The sequence below is a fragment of the Parasteatoda tepidariorum genome, chromosome 12 (genome assembly GCF_982258835.1).
Source record: "Parasteatoda tepidariorum strain Cologne lab strain chromosome 12, Ptep-v5.0, whole genome shotgun sequence".
Classification (NCBI taxonomy): Eukaryota; Metazoa; Arthropoda; class Arachnida; order Araneae; family Theridiidae; genus Parasteatoda; species Parasteatoda tepidariorum.
Window position 1 is genome coordinate 16790033 of NC_141766.1, and position 16242 is coordinate 16806274.

Below are 16242 nucleotides of genomic sequence, written 5' to 3' on the forward strand. Positions count from 1 at the left end.
GAAATTTCATTTTTGATCTTGCAGCGTGTTATTTCAGATAAAGCGCTTCACTAATTAAAAGAGAAAGTTTAAAAGCACAAACACGTTTAATGACGTGTTTTAATGAGAACGCATTAACTTTTAATGTATCGTTAGAAAAGGTGATAAAGGATTTTACTTCGTTTAATTATAGAATGTTTGATTTAATTTTTAATTTGTAGCAAATACTAATTATCAATTAATCAAATTATTTAGTAGAGACTTCATAATGATGTTTTAATATCAATGGAATTCTTGTATTACTTATTTGGCTCGAAAATAATGCAATTATTATTTACGCTGAAACTTTTATTCACTATTTCCTTTATTTAGTGATTAATACTAAAAAAGAGAAATTTAATGATTCCTTTATTTAGTGATTAATAGTGATAATGTGTCATCTGAATATTATTTAGAAAGCAGTTTTAAATACTTTTCACCCTTACTCTCATTTAACATATGTTTAAGTCATTTGAAAAAATTTTAAATACCACTGACACATTTTATTTGAAATGAAATTTAATACCACAAAATATATGCATTTAAATTATTATAAACTTGATTCTTTTGTTTTAAATTTAATAATATTCCTGAGTTACATCTAACAATGGTATTTTTAAACAATGAAAGTTCTATTAAATTGGTTAATTTAATCACTGCAAGAAACGAATGAAATAAAAATATGACCACCGAAGCCGACGTCTTCAGGGGGTACCGGCCTCGGTGGCCATTAAAAACAAAACCATTTCTATTTGAGAGAGAAACAAATGCTTAAAAAATTTCCCTCAGTACCCCGATGGTTTTGTATAGAGGTCCAGGAAAAACAAGATACATTCAAAATAATTAACAAATTAAGAAAAGAAAATCAATCAAAATCATCAGAAAAACTGACTAAGTCACAGGTCAAGCATCAACTTCAAGAGCAAGTGGAGGAAAGGAAAACACCAAAAACTGAAAAACCAACGCCCCCTATTATAATGCGCAGAAGAAGTTTAAAATGAAATGGAAAAGGTCAGGAGAAAGAAATACGTAGACAAATTAATAGATTGCTTAACTGGGGCTGCTCACTTAAGACTAGAATTGCGCCCTGTTAAAAGAAAAAATTATATAAAAACTTAGAAACCATCAGTCATTTTTTTAATTAAAAAATTAACATTACAAAAATTAAAAGGAAAATCATTTTTACTCAAATTATTTAAAAAAATTATCCACAGCTTCCCGAAAACTTTCAACATAATTGCAAGTTTTCTTGATCCTAACTAATTGTGAAAAAACAAGATTTTTGAATATTTTACTACACAAATTAGTATTAAAGTTGCAGAAAAAAATACAAAAATATATATCAATATTATTTTCATAAAAAAAAGTATTTTTACGAAATTAAATGAAAAGGAAATGATGATACAACTGCGTGAAACAAAATTTTAAAAGAGAGATTTTTTGGTTTTTGCAGAATTTTTTTTCAAAAAGGAAAAAGAAGAAGTCATAAAAATAATTAGCAAATTTCTATTGTTTTGCATGAGTTCTTTCTTTACAATGTAATGCCGGCAACAATAATTTTTTACTAAATTTCGTATAAAATTTTCTCCAAATACTTCTAGAAATGAAAAAGTATTTCCTTGAAAATATTACTACCATATAACGTAGTGTGAAACTAGTTTACAACAAATTCGATGCTGAAATTTTTTTTTTAAAAAAATAGCAAATTGTTTATTTTCAAGTTAGAATTATAAGTGCTCTGGACAATTTGGGTATTGAATAAAGTCAGATTTTTTTCAACGTTTTTCTACCAATAATTCTAAATGATACTTATACAAATATGATCGTTCGAATGGTTTCTGAGAAATCAAATTTTGAAAAAGCCGTATTTTAAATTTCTCAGGAGCATTTTGACCAATTTCGCTCAAATTAGTATTTTGTCAAGTAAAAATACATTCACTACTTTCATGTAAAAATTTGTATACCTTGCAATTCAAAATTGTTTAGGGTGACTATTATTAAATAAAATAATTTAAAAATATAAATACTCATTAAAATTTATTTTTTGTATGGGATTTTCTGTGGCTAAGCAAATTTTATAATTGCGTGCAAAAATTTCACAATTCACTTAAAAATTTCTCGAGATATGGCGAAATACGCAGAAAGTAAAATTAATATTAAGGGTAAGTAAAAGTGAAATTAATATCCAAATTTTGGACCGCTGTCCTGGCCAAACTATATGGACCATATTTCCCAGATTGCAGCTACCCCCTATAGGTAAGTTGAAGGTCAGAAATCCGAATACGTCAAAAGAAAGGTATATTTATTCAGAGAAAGTACGTTTGTTAATTGAGTCGCTGAAGATTGAGTTCCAGAACTTGAAGATCCGACTATTAGGTCAAAAGTTATTAAGAGTGTTCCGATTCTTTATTTTGAGCACTGTACATTTAATAAAAATATAACTAAACGAAAATAGGATTAAATTCTTTCTGACACATCCAAAGAAAGCAAATGTATTGTTTCAATTAATAATAAAATATTAAAAGTTATAAAATATTATAAAATTAAATAATATAGTAAAATATTGAAAAATTACATATGTTTAAATTTTATACACTTAATGCAATTATAAAAGATCTGAAAAATATATATTTAATTTTTTCTTCTTATTTTTGCGTCATAAAAGCATTTCATTTTCTTATTTATTTAACACATTTATTTAACATATTTATATTTCTTAAACTTTTCTCGAAATTCACATCGTTAACAATTGAATTTGTATAGATATATATATTAATTTTAAATCACATACATTAGATCTTATGCAAATTAGCTAACTTATTTATAACATGATATATTTAATACAAATAGTAACTTAAAATTCAAAAAGAGCTATAATTCATCTTTCTCTGTCCCATCCAAGAAAAGTAAATATACCGTTTCAATTTATTTTAGATATTGCTTCGGTAATAATAAAAAGAATTATCTCGCGCAACTTAAATCAAGAGTTTCAGGCACAATCTTGTTTTTTTCTTTTATTTTTCTTAAACACAAATACATTCAAAATTACATCATTTATCAACAACTGTATTAGCACATTCTTTTCTGCATTATAAATAATCCTGAGATTGAAATTTCCAGGCTTTTTCTTTTCCTTTTAAAAATTTGTATTTTAGCAGGAATCATAAATTTCCACTTGGAAGGAAATAGAAAGACTTGGAATTTTTTTTTTTCATTTTCTCAATATTTTAAATAAGATTTTATCACTTCATTAAATTGAAATAAATTGTTTCCCTTCTGATATCAAAACGGTTGAGGCAATGACCATATCATTAGTTGATCTCTCAAACTGTTTTCGATTTATATGTATGCATATAAAGACGGATGTATTTACATTACCGTGACTACCATTCAGAATTATACTATTTGCTGAACGCCATCTAGCAAAATATATCTTTCATATAACGGCGGATCTATTTACAGTACCGTGACAACCACTCAGAATTTCACTATCTTCTGAACGCCATCTGGCAAAACATATGTTGCATATAGCGACGGATCTATTTACAGTACCGTGACAACCACTCAGAATTACACTATTTGCTGAACGCCATCTGGCAAAACATATGTTGCATATAACGACGGATCTATTTACAGTACCGTGACAATCACTCAGAATTACACTATCTTCCGACTGTATTTTTAGACTAAAATCAATTCCATTTTGATTTTACTTGCTCTTTTTTATAATCCTGATATTACAATAAATTCTGTACAATAGCTTGTGACAATAAACTATGTTTTGAGACGTATCCTTATTAGTCAAGGTTTGATAAAATGCGTTTTTAAAAAGATCAGTCTAACTGGGTTTTTTTTATCACAAACTCGGGTTTCATCAGGTTTTTGATTAAAACCTTTTTTAGGTTCTTTAAAAAATAATTTGATTTTTTATTCATGAATCAGATTACAGGACTTGCTTCCAATTGAAAGTTAAATATTTGTTAACTATTTATTGCTTGTTTTGCTCATTTTTAAAATTTTTGGAATGTTTTAGATTGCTCAGCCATTATTTTTATTTCTTAACGTTTCATTTTTATTGTTGCATAAAAAATTATCTAAATAAGAGATCCGAAATTTTTTTTGTAACATTAACGCGCGTTTAATTCCAGAGCCTAGTGAAATAAGACTTTAACTTAATAATTATCATTACTAAACACACTCGCTTACCATTGCTATTTAATGTACAGTGTACAATAAAAAATAAACAGACTGCAATGAATAACTTTTGATCTAATTATCGGATCTTCCTGTTTTAGGTATCAATCTTAATCGTTCGAGAGGATGTTCTTAAATATGCTATTAAAGTATAAAAATAGAATTAATCAAAACTTGAAAACAAATTTTATTTCAAGAACAATAAGTCGAAATGAAAAAGCGCTAAAGTCAAAATTGTCTCAATTAAGCAATATAAATAAAAATGTGAGAATTTAAATACAAGCTAAACATAAATCTAAAGATGCACATGTCAATAAAAACAGCACTTCATGAGGGGACACATCGCTTTGCCAACATGCTGGAGTCGTTCTGTTGTCGGTGGTAAAACCGAAAACTGACAGTGCCCTAAGACCCCATAATGAAAAACAAAATAAGACAATTACGCAATACCTCAAAAATTCAAAGATTGTAATAAAAAGGAAAATCCAGTGAAACACAACACAAGTCAAAATTACTTAGAGAAAAAAAATAAAACTAACACGTCTGCATATTTGTATTCATAGTCTTATTGCATATTTTGACAGGAAACAGTTTTATACATGAAGTTTATAATTAAAGCAAACATAGCTCATTTTCTGTTTAATTTGAAAAACGTTTAACTTACATGCCGTTTTTACAGTTTTAATAAAAAAAAATTAATAAAAGATTACGTAATTATGTCATGTAACAGGATTACTTTATAATTAATGAATACCACTCTTAGTTTTAAACCTTCAATTTTAATAATGATAAAAATCTAATCCTAATAATTGTTGGAAAAGATGAAAAATGAATATTACAAGTAAATACATTTAACTAATGAAATAATAAATAATTTATGGGTAAAAAGTATACATATTATTTGTTAATTTTATGTCAATTGAAGAAATATTTGAAAATTAAGAAACCATATTATGCAACCAATAGGAATGTGATGAGAACATTTATTTAGCATGTAACACGAAAAGTAAAATCGAATTTCTAACTCAATTTCTAATTATAAAATAATCATTTTCTTAATTATTTAGCCGAAGTTTTCTGCAAATGCATTCTTTTTCTCCCCTTTCTATAAAACTTTTTTAATATGAAAACTCAATTCAATTTCAATCTTCAATCCAGTCATGAAATAATAATTATCACTGATATTATTAAAATACATAAAAGTAGTTTTAGTTATGTTCTATAATAATATATAAACTTAATTTGTAAGTTAAGTATCAGAGTTAGCTTAAGAAATTTTAATAACTTTTCAAGCTACGCAAATAATTTTAATACATAAAAACTGATAATTTCTTATAAATTAAGTAATTGCTATCTGCTTAGTTGTAAAGAAAATGCAAAATTTATATGATAGGAAATTTGGAGCACTTCTACTGGACATTTGATTAATGAAAACATAATAATTTCATGCAAATTTTTAAAAGATTTTACAAGAATCAATGTGTGATCTTCATGAGTGCAGATCTAATTAAAGACAAATCATATTGAATGCATTTATATATCAAGTTAATTTATTCGTAAGATTTTACACGAATCAATGTGTGTTCTTCATGAAAACAGAGCTAATTAAAGACAAAACAAATTGAATGCATTTATAGATCAAACTAATTTATTTGTAATATTTTACAAGAATCAATACGTGTTCTTCATGAAAACAGAGCTAATTAAAGACAAAACAAATTGAATGCATTTATAAATCAAGCTAATTTATTGGTAGGATTTTGCAAGAATCAATGTGTGTTCTTATTGAGAATAGAACTAATTAAAGACAAAACAAATCTTATGCATTTATATATCAAGTTAATTTATTCGTAAGATTTTACAAGAGTGAATGTGTGTTCTTCATTAGAACAGAGCTAACTAAAGACAAAACAAATTGAATGCGTATAAAGTTAATTTATTTGTAATTGCTTTCAAGTTATTTGCATTTGAAGTAAAACCAATTAATCAATACAGCAAATTTTGAAAAAGTGAGTTTTCTCCTGAAGGAATTCTCTTGGGCCACGAATGCTGACACTAGCCCATAGACATGGGGCTATCAAAGCAGAACTAGCTTCAAAAAAATAATAATAATAAGTATAGTTACCTTAAGTATCACATTCAAAATGAACTATATAGGCAAGGAAAAAAGAATATCAGGCATGTACAAATTAATTATTAGAGGGTTTTTTTTTTTTGTTAAATAATCACAAAATGTTTCTATTTATTTTCCTGTTCTCGTAAATATTTTTTTTCTTTCCCATTCACTAGTATTCATCTTTTACTATCAACTAGATGTAAACAAAAATGTCAGCATTACTATCGCAAATAAAGCTTTAAAAATACTTTCTTTTGAAATTTTTTCCTCTAAAACTTAAGCACCAATAAAATTAATCTCAAACGATAATATTGAAAATTTTCTGAAACATTTGATTTTATTTAGTTCTCAAACAAAGCCTCCAAAGCCTCTCTCCTGTTCTGTTGTTTCTCCCATTAAACCCTTAAAAGTTTCACTCAGAGTTCATATATATATATATATATATATATATATATATATATATATATATATATATATATATATATATATATATATATATATATATATATATATATATATATATATATATATATATATATATATATATATATATATATATATATATATATATATATATATATATATATACCGAAGAGCCATTACATTATGACCACCCTGCTAATAACATGTAGGACCACCTTTAGCCCTCAAAACTGCAAGCACCCGCCGTGGCATTGATTCCTCAAAGTGCTGATAGGCAGTCTGAGGTATCTGGTACCAAGCGCTCACCAACTGGTCCTGCAATTCCCTCACATTGCGTGGGGGTAGCGTGGCAGCACGAATTTGATTTTCCAAGTAGGACCACAAATGCTGTATTAGATTAAGATCAAGTGAATTTGGGGGCCAAGACATGACTTGAAAGTCACTGGAATGTTCCTCGAACCAATCCATGACGATTCGACCCTTATGACATGGTGCATTATCCTGTTGGTAAACACCATCCCCCGCAGGAAAAACTGTTGCCATGAATGGGTGCACCTGGTTTGCAACTATCTTCGAGAAGCTTACAAACGTCAGAGATAATTCTATGAAAATTATGGGTCCTAATGTGTCCCAGGAAAACAGTGTTCCTGGGGGAGAAACCATGAAAACCTGGGCGAGCCCATTGTTATAGATGGAGGGTGGTCATAATGGAATGGCTCTTTGTGGTGTATATATATATATATATATATATATATATATATATATATATATATATATATATATATATATATATATATACCCTCCCTGGGTCCCGGAAGTTTTTCGCCAGGGACTTTATTGAAACTTTTAATAAAAACAGTAAAAATAAATTTTCATTTCCAGAGGTTTTAACCTGTTTGTTCTGAAATCTTTTCATTTAGAACTGCTTTACTATGTTTCACAAAATGTTTTGTATTATTGCTCTGAGATTGTTTTTTCTCTAACTAGGGAACTTCACGAATTGTCACTCACCAACTTCAACAATTTTGGTACGGTACTATACTATAATATTATGTACTCGCAAAATATTATGTGCTACACTGTAATATTCTGTGTCTGTGTGAATAAATTTTTCGCCATATTGGGTAATTAATAAACTATAATATTTTAAAATTTAATAATTTGCTCCGTTTGGCAAGTAATTTTATTCTTTTATGTAATATATTCTATAGTGTAAAAAATCTAATTTGAATTATGAAAAATAATTTTATTTATTCCGAATGCTTACCATTTCATACAATTTACTGTTATAAAAAACTAAGATGTTGAAAAAATTTGAATTATTCAAGTAAAACTCTTATTAGGCTCTTAAAAAATACTGCTGTTATAATGCCCGAATAAATTAAATTAGAATAAACTTAATGACGTAATCAGTCACGTACAAAAACAATTAACATTCATTTTCCTGACATTTGCTAAGATACTGGATTGAAACTATCTGAAAACTAATCATTTTGCAACAAGGTTTAGAAGAAGTAAAAGAAGCTAGGCTTATAAGAGTGTATTTAAAAAGTAATTTAATGACAATTTTATAAGAATTAATGAGAGTTTCTAAAACTATCTCTATTTCCTTTTTTTAAAAGTATGTCAATGGCCAATTTATAATGGATGTAAATCACATTAAAATTTCCAAAGAAGATATAAAGACTTTCTACTATCTAAAGCATACTTCATTTGATTCCAAATATTGTCAAATTTAATTAGCTATGAATTTCCTTGTAAGTATATAAACTATTATCCATATATATTTCTCCCTAAATCATATAGTTTTCCATAAATAATATAGCTTATAGCTTTTCGTACAATAAAATTGTAACTGTGTCATACGTTAATAAATTGCTTCTGATTTAATATTTTGACTTGGATATTTAAAATTGTTTTTGTAAACTTTCAGTTCTAAAAATTAAAAATTGAAAAAGATAAATAATCTGAACTTTAACTAACTGAAAATAGGTAATCTTTCGTTATAAACATCTAATAAAATATAATTAAATAACTTTCCAAAATTTTTACTGTATTGAAATTTTCAAAGTCATCGGAGCAAGTTTAATTCGTCAGAAAAAACATTCCTATTTACCTTTATTGCGGTACGAGCGCGTTTTTAACCGTCATTCATCCAACGTTGCCAGTTGCAAGTTTAACCGTCATTCATCCAATTAGCCAGTTGCAAGTGGATTGACCAGTTATAACTGGTTTAATCCACTTGCAACTGGCTAATATTTTATTGGCCAATGTTGGATCACCTAAAACTATCTTTTGAATGCTCTTCATATGTTTTGTAAGTCGATTGCATTTTTATTTAGGATCACAAAATATCTTAATTTAATTTTATTTGACGCTTAATTAAGAGAATTCAAACATTAAATTACGACATTACGTAATGTGCATCATTCAGTGATGTCACTTCAGCGGACGAGCAAAAGTGCGTTGAATAAATTCGTTGTAACTGACAAGCAGGTTTTGTTAACATTATTTTCCTCTATATTATACTTGACACGGTAGACGAATCATGCGTTAGAGTCCCCTTGCCGTCAGGCTAACCGTGGGAGGTTTTAATTGTTTTCCTCTCCATGCAACGCAAATGCTGGTTAGTTCCATCAAAAAGTCCTCCATGAAAGCAAAATTGCTCTTAATACTTGATCCAGGAGTTCCGTCGTCTTCTGGAATGGGTTCAAAATTACAAGTTTATGGAGTTGAACATTAGTAGTCGTAAACCCAAAAATTGGTCTGCTGATTAGCGACGGTTATGAAATAAAATATAAAATATTCATTGGAGATTGCAATATTAAATATGGTACATTTTTTTACCTAGTAAAAAGCTTTTGGTAAAGTATACATAAAGTAGATTATCTTTTTTTCCTATAATTCGACGTTTTAATTTTACGTAAATTTTATCATACTTCTTTCGCAAATTATCAATCTTTTCATCCAGTAAAGATTTTTAGTAAAATGTTCGCAAAATAGCTTGTATGTATATAAATGCGTAAATGTTTCTTTTTTTTCTTTTTTTTTTTTGATGTGTCGATTTAGTTTTACCTACTTACGTAGATTTGAGGTAAATAATACGTACTTACCTAGTAAAAAGTGTTTGGTAAAATTTAAGAAAAAAAAAAAACGAATATGCTTGCGCACATTTTATAAGTAAATTTTCTACTTTTTGGATTTTTTTTTTGCTGTAACTCAACGTTTTTGTTTTACGTAAGTTTAATGATTGCTAAATAAAATTTTAAGCTTCAAAATAAGCATTTTCAACTTGAAATTGATGTTTATATGTTACATGGACAGTATCACTTTAAGTTCAATGCGAGGAAATAAAGAAACTAAGATAGATCAAACTTTCTAATTGAGATAAAACACTTTTCAAACGTTTTTCAACACTTCGGACAGAAATACAGAATTGAGATATATTGTTTTTTAACTGAAAAAAAAATATCACGAGGAAAGAAAAGCAGTTTACCTACGATGCTAGAACTTGAAGTGCTAAGCTTCAATGTATGGAAAGAAAAGAAATTGATATCGTGCTTTTTAATTACGATAAAAACATAATATTTCGTTACAAAAAAAAGAAATAAATATTTTAAAAAAATCAAATTTTTTCAGATTTCTGTGTCCCGTATCCCTTTACAAGCATTAAAGTAATAGTAATTAACCCTTTGTATCACCGCGTTACATATCTGCAACATACATGAAAATTCAATCCTATAATGAGCTAGATTTAAATATAAAATCGAACCAAATTCAGGTAAAGAAAATATTGCAAACTCGGGGGAACCAAGTCTTGGTGCAGCCACCAATATTATAATGCGTTTAGCAAGAATTGTTCCTCGACATAATTGCAGGATATACAATTTTCTTTCAACAATCCCCTTGATTGTATATTTAGATAAAGAGGGGTAGAAAAATGTGGTGTGAGACCTTGTTACCATAAAAACAACAACTTCAAAATTTTTCGCATGAAGTTTTAAATATATTGGAATTTTTGTGCTATTTTCACGATATTGGAGATGTTCACAACAAATGCTTTTTATCAATAAATTTTTAATTTTAAGGTCTTAATTTTTTCATTATTTTTTACACGCTCAATATGATGTATTTTAACTTCCGCGTAAATATTTCTTAAATCAGAGTTGTTGAGTTACAAAGGGTTAAACCATTTGATAATACTTTAAAAAATAATTTATCAGAAAAGTATAAAGTAACAGTTTTTCCGCTATTGCCTTTCTTTATTACAATATGCAATTTTTATTTGAAACTGCTTCTTTGAGTAATGAGTGCAATGTAATATAAAAGAGCACTTATTTTAATTATCATTAGAAAGCATCTTTAAAAGAACAACGTACAAAAAAAAAGACTAACAAAAAATCAATAAATCGACCGAATTTGATGTACGGAAGTGTATGCATCACCTTAAGTCTAAAATGAAGACTGACGGATTAAATTAATTAAATTACTTAGCTTTCATTAATTTTTTTAGCTTGTAATTAACTGCTTGCGCTTCTTCATTTTATTATTTTTTCTCAATTTATTTACAATTTAGACCCATGCAAAATTAATCAGTTTTTTTCAAAAATAAACTACAAAAGAGGAAAAAAAGAGGAAACAGCTAGAGAATGCCTTATTTTGCAAGATGCGGTGATGCAGCAAGGCTTTTTACGCCTAAAGCGTATTTTTACCATCTTTCATTTTTTTTAAGTCTTTCGAAGCGAGAAATGACTTTAAAAAGTGAAAATTCAATTCTTAAATTCCCCATAAGATAGTGAAACCTAAAAAAAGAAATAAAAAAAAATCCCACGCAATAATAGCGTCGCAATTCTAACTTCTTCAACGAAGAAAAACGGTGGAAAATTCTCTTTATCTAAACTGTATTTTTAAGGTTCTAAATAATTTTTGCCATGAGTTATATTTTTATCAAATGCTATTGCAATAAATATCTGTACAAGGTTTAAAAGTTGAGAGATATTCAAGAGTTGTAATTCTTTTTACAATGATTTGTTTTTGCAATAAAACAGAGTGTTTTTTATGAATATGTGAAAATAGATAGAGGTTTAACATATAGAAGGGGGATAGAGAACTTTTATTTCTTTAATTTAATAAAATGTGAGGAATTAAATATTAGCAAGTTTTAACGATGAGCCATGTTTCCATTCAATTCATTATAAGTTCATATTAATTTAACAATAATATAAATAAAAAAACAGTTTTTAAACGGCATTAAAATTTGTAATACTTCAAATTTTTTATCTAAACTACACTTTTAATGTATTAGCAAAATGAACGTTTCCCAATTTTTTTTGGCCATGGAATCCTAAATAATCAGCCATCTTCTGGTTTAACCTCGAATTAATAAATAGAATAAATACAGACAATTGTGTAAGCATTAGCCATTAAATGATTACTTTATTTTAATTTTTGAGTTTTTAATATTTAATAAGAAGAATGAAGTTTTTTCGTTGTTTTATCTTATATTATATTTTATGTTCGTTAGAATTCACAGTATTGGAGATGAATCTAGTCTAGCCAAAAATTAGTTTTTGTATATTGCAATAAAGTGAAAAATATGCTATATGAGAGTTGAAAATGGTATTTGGGGAAACATATTTCCTTATTAAAGAAGTCAGTTATTTTATTTAGATTTGAAAATCTCAATAAGAAATACTATTGCATTTTTTTATGAATGTAAGCCATTTTTATAATTATTGTCAATCTATTGTTTAACTTTCATTTCTTTCTCTTTGACATTGTGCATTAAAAAATTTCAAAATGGCAATCGAAATAATAAGTAAATAGGGAGTTATTGATTACATTCAAATATAAGTGCAGATTTTTAAAAAAATTTTTTTTAAATAGGTCTTTACTCCCGGAACTCCTTTTAACTCTTAGAGGAACCCTAGGGTTCCGTTAAACACCATTTGGGAAGTGCTGTACGGAATAATTTTAAATTAACAGATACAATTGCAATAAATAATTAAACAATGGGTGAATAAACTTTAAAAAATTGTGAAAGTTTAGATGTCACGAGTTATATTTTTTAAGCAATAAAAAAATTTTATTGTTATAATAAATTTGAATATAGGCTTAATTTAATGCATTAGAAATTTAAACTATAGCGATAGAATAAAGCCTAACTAACGTCCACTTTATGAAAATTTCCTTAGTTTGATTTTTTAGATATTTTTCAAAGCAAGTATCGGTTCCATAGTATCAAGCAAGTTTTACTGCAGTGTTACGATAAGTTGTTCTGTTCAAGTTGAACCTCTGATCAAGTTTAATCAGCACGGTAATGTAGCAGCATTACTTGAATGGAATTCTGGTTAAGCACTGAGGAAAAGGGAATGGTCCAGAATTAATCCTCTATGGGAAAACCCGCAGTGATTTTGGTAAAATTGGCAATTAAATAAGGTTTTATAATATGTGATAAAATTTGGTATATGTGGTAAATTATATCATGATACCTTATTTGGGGCATAGCATAAAACCCTTTATTGGGTTAAATTTACTTTTCAAATCTTTTTTTAAACCAAATGTGTGGTAATAAGGCTATATGATACCATCTAAGCACAACAAACTACTAACCAAGGGTTGCTTCAGACGAAGCAAATTTTTTATAACATTTTTCAAGCCATTTCTTAACTTAAATGGTTTATTTGTCCTCAAAAATAGTATTTAATTGTTTTTGTATCCATCCTTTTTCCTCTATTTTTTATTTCGACTCAAAACTTATAACTGAAATCTAGATATATTAGTAAATAATGGTCAAAATATTATATTTTGACAGTCACCCTTCGAAAGTTTTTAGGACTTAATATACATTTCTCTTTGGTTGCGTCATTAGTGTGTTAGCTAATCTGCTGTTTTCCAGGTATGTTTTTTCCTCTTTATTGGGTTCCAGCATGATGGTTCATGCCACCTCAGGCTGCCCGGAGGGTGGGGTTTTGTCTCCCAATTTGTGGTGCATAGTTATTGACTTATTATTAGTTCGCTTGGCTAAACATGGTGTTCCAGGTATTGGATATGCTGATGATGGCGTTATTGCTGTCCGAGGCAAGTAAGGTAAAACAGTCTATGAAATTATCAATAGTGCACTTCTAGAGGTAGCTAGATGGTGCTCTGAATTTGGCTTATCAATTAATCCTTCTGAGATAAGTCTTGTTGCCTTCACTTGGAAAAAGCGCCTTAATCTTAGTGATATGTATTACCTTCATCATAGGTTAGAACTCACTGGGAAAGTCAAGTTTATCGGAGTTTTCTTTTACTCCAAACTTAAATGGGGTCATCACTTTAAATACTGTGCTCGCAAGGTCAAGAAAGTATTTTGGTCTTGCAGGAATGCTATTGGTAAAACACTGGGTTTATGCCCTAACTTACTGGATAGCTTACTGGATTTACTCAATGATCATTAGTACTACTGTCACATATGGCGCCATTGTCTGTGTTGCCTATGATTAAGTTGAGCTCCGTCTGGTCGGGTCTTAACAGACTGCAAAGAGTGGTCTGTGTAGCCTTATAAGGCTGCCTTAGGATCACTCCCACGATTGCGTTTGAGAGCTTATTTGGGATCCTTCAGTTCTACTTGCGCGTTGAAGCTGAAGCTCTGACATGCATAAGATGTTTTATGTATCTTGGATTATGGAAGGAATAGTCTAAGCACTCGTCATGGCGTCAACTCGTGGCGCATGTGACTGATTGTCCTTCTTTTAATATGCCTAGTGATATATTTACCTCAAATATGCTTTTCATAAGACTTTCAAGATTCATTTCCCTTCCAGATAGGAATGGCTCATATCTCCTCGGTGACTTAAGGGCAATTGTCTAGTATGGAACACCGATGGATTAAGACTTGATTTTAAAACAGGGGCAGCTATTTGCTGTTTCAATGATGGTACCAAAATGATGGTACTTCCCCCTTGGTAATTATGCCACCGTTTTTCAGGCTCAAGTTTATGCTATAATCTTGTGCTGCAAGGTTTTCCTAGACAAGGGGTACTTAAATATACCTATTCAAATATGCTACAATAGTAAGTCATCTCTTCTGTCTCTAACAAGGTTTAAATTGACCTCTTTTTTAGCGTGGTAGTGCTTCTCAATCCTTTGTGAGCTTTCTAACCTTAACAAGGTATGCCTACACTGGATGCCTGGACATGTGGGTATTCCTGGATATGAGCTGGCTGATGAATTAGCAAGGGCTGATTCCATTGCGCCTTTTTGCCGCCCCGAACCAGCTTTTTGAATCTCTACCACATTCTTCAGGGCCTCTATTTTCAAGCACTATGGCAAGATTGCCATAGCAATGGTGCAACTCGGACGGCTAAGGAGTTAAATAGTGACTACCTAGGTGTGTGTCAAAAAGAGCTCATTGAACTTAAGAGGAATAGTTTGATGATCGTTGGTCTTCTTACTGACCATTGCACCCCCAGGAGACATCTCCACATTATGTGTTATACTCCCGATCCTCCTTGTTGTGGTTGTCATCTTGAAGAGGAGACTACGCGACACATTCTTTGTGACTCTGAGGTATTTTCGGCTCAAATGTTTGAGCACCAGGGACAACATTTTGTTAAGGCCTGGGAACTACAGGACATTCCTGTCAGATGTTTGCTAAACTTTGTTTCATCTCTAAAGCTTTTCCACTAATCATGATCTAGGGTTTGGGTACATTGGACCTCTGGTTGATGTGAGTTGCTCCTCGGAGCTGTGTATCTTTGCTTTCTTTCGTAAAGTTGTGCTAGCTGTTTTTCACTCTGAAAACAGTTTTTTAGCCTTTCTTCGTATTTACAAAAAAGCTACATATATTTATAAATAAATAAATTAATCCCACTGCTCCCATAAAAGATGGATAAAACAGTCACAAGAGTTTGATATGTCTGAGTTTAGTATATTTAAAACAATACAATTAAACGCTTGAGACCATCCTTCATGTTCTTGAACTCCTTGTTTTGTTTGAGAAATTGTATTATAATAAGAAATAATCAACAGTCATAAACTCCTATTAAACATATAAATAAACCACCATTTTAAATAAACAATAGAAATGTAAACAGATTATTAACAGTTTATTTGGTTGGAGGTGGCATCAAAAGCTTTAAACTATCAAATAAATAGTAAAAATAAGTGATAATCCTGAAAAAAAAATTTGTAATTTCATCAAGATATTTTAGAGCAAGGCATAAAAACCATTTATTTGGTTAAATTTACTTTTCAATCTTGTATTTATTACTAAATGCATGGTAATAAGAACTACAATTTCGAAAACCAGAATTTCCGGTAAATAACCAAAATTACCTAAAGATTGGTTTAAATGTCTTATATTTCAGTTAAATTACCAGAGCTATGGTTCCTTTGACCAGAAATGTCTTTACCATACAGGTATGCCAGAATTTTTTTCTCCGCGTAGTAGAGTGGGAATTTTAATGCAGACATAAAAAGGAGTAAAATTGATTCCATTGAATCATAAT